Source organism: Lutra lutra, chromosome 6 (assembly GCF_902655055.1).
Source record: "Lutra lutra chromosome 6, mLutLut1.2, whole genome shotgun sequence".
Lineage (NCBI taxonomy): Eukaryota > Metazoa > Chordata > Mammalia > Carnivora > Mustelidae > Lutra > Lutra lutra.
The window spans coordinates 55,819,174-55,820,408 of record NC_062283.1 but is presented as its reverse complement, the minus strand read 5'-3'; the positions used below and the strand labels follow the sequence as shown (position 1 = coordinate 55,820,408).

At 37.2% G+C, this 1,235-nt stretch overlaps 1 pseudogene; it reads left to right on the top strand.

The window, feature by feature from the left end:
* The first annotated feature begins 507 nt into the window (after positions 1-507).
* On the top strand, positions 508-1,004 carry LOC125102866 (60S ribosomal protein L32-like; annotated as a pseudogene).
* Positions 1,005-1,235: the final 231 nt, after the last annotated feature.

Here is a 1,235-nt window from a genome sequence, read left to right as displayed (position 1 = left end):
TTTTGATGAAGCATTTAGGTCACTGTTAAATTTGCTAGAAGCACCAAAGGAATTTATCAATTATAACACAAAAACCAAGGTGGAAATTTTCTCTTTTTCTGTGGATTTTATGGTACCAATATCAGGTTTTCCTCCAGAGTTTATGTATGTTTGAAAAGATTATAATTTTGTTTCCTTTCATCAGAATTTTAACCAAAATTGGACCTACCACTTAAAAAAATGCACTAAAGATTTTAAATATTTACTTATCAATCAGAATAAATGTATTCTGTCTATATCATTCTGGTTTATAAATCCATGTAAGTTACTTGATTGTTGTCTGTTTATTAATCATAATTTTTTTAGACATAAGTTGGAAAAACCCAAATTAAGTCGACTTGGAGAAAAGGAAATTTCTTGGAAGAAAGCTAGAATGGTTTAGAGAATCAAGGGGTGATATCAAAAATTAACTGGGGGGATCAGCCTTTGCACGCCACCATCCCCTCTCTTCCTCAGCACTGCCTGCAGAGGTGACACCCAGCCATCTGTTACTGGGCATCATGGCTGCCCTCAGACCTTTGGTGAAGCCCAAGATCGTTAAAAAGAGGACCAAGAAGTTCATCCGGCACCAGTCAGACTGATATGTCAAAATTAAGTGCAACTGGCAGAAGCCGAGAGGCATTGACAATAGGGTGCACAGAAGATTCAAGGGCCAGATCTTGATGCCCAACATTGGTTACAGGAGCAACAAGAAGACAAAGCACATGTTGCCCGGTGGCTTCAGGAAGTTCCTAGTCCACAACATCAAGGCACTTGAAGTGCTGCTGATGTGCAATATATCTTACTGTACAGAGATTGCTCACAACGTCTCCTCCAAGAACCACAAAACTATTGTGGAAAGAGTAGCCCAGCTGGCAATCAGAGTCACCAATCCCAATGCCAGGCTGCACAGTGAAGAAAATGAATAGACAGCTTGTTGTGCATGTCATATTTGTGTTAATAAAACCATAAAACTACAAAAAAAATTAACTGGGGAGAAAGGACATCTAATTCCTCCCAAGTAATAAAAATGGATGCAATCCCCTACCTGAAAGTAAATAAACAACAAAATCATATCAGATTATATATACCAAAATCATATACCAAAATTATATATACCAAAAATCATACCAGATATATATAGAAAATAACAGTCTCCAAGGAAATGGATATCAGGCATGTGAGGATAACAATTTTTGAGACAGAAAACAGATGAG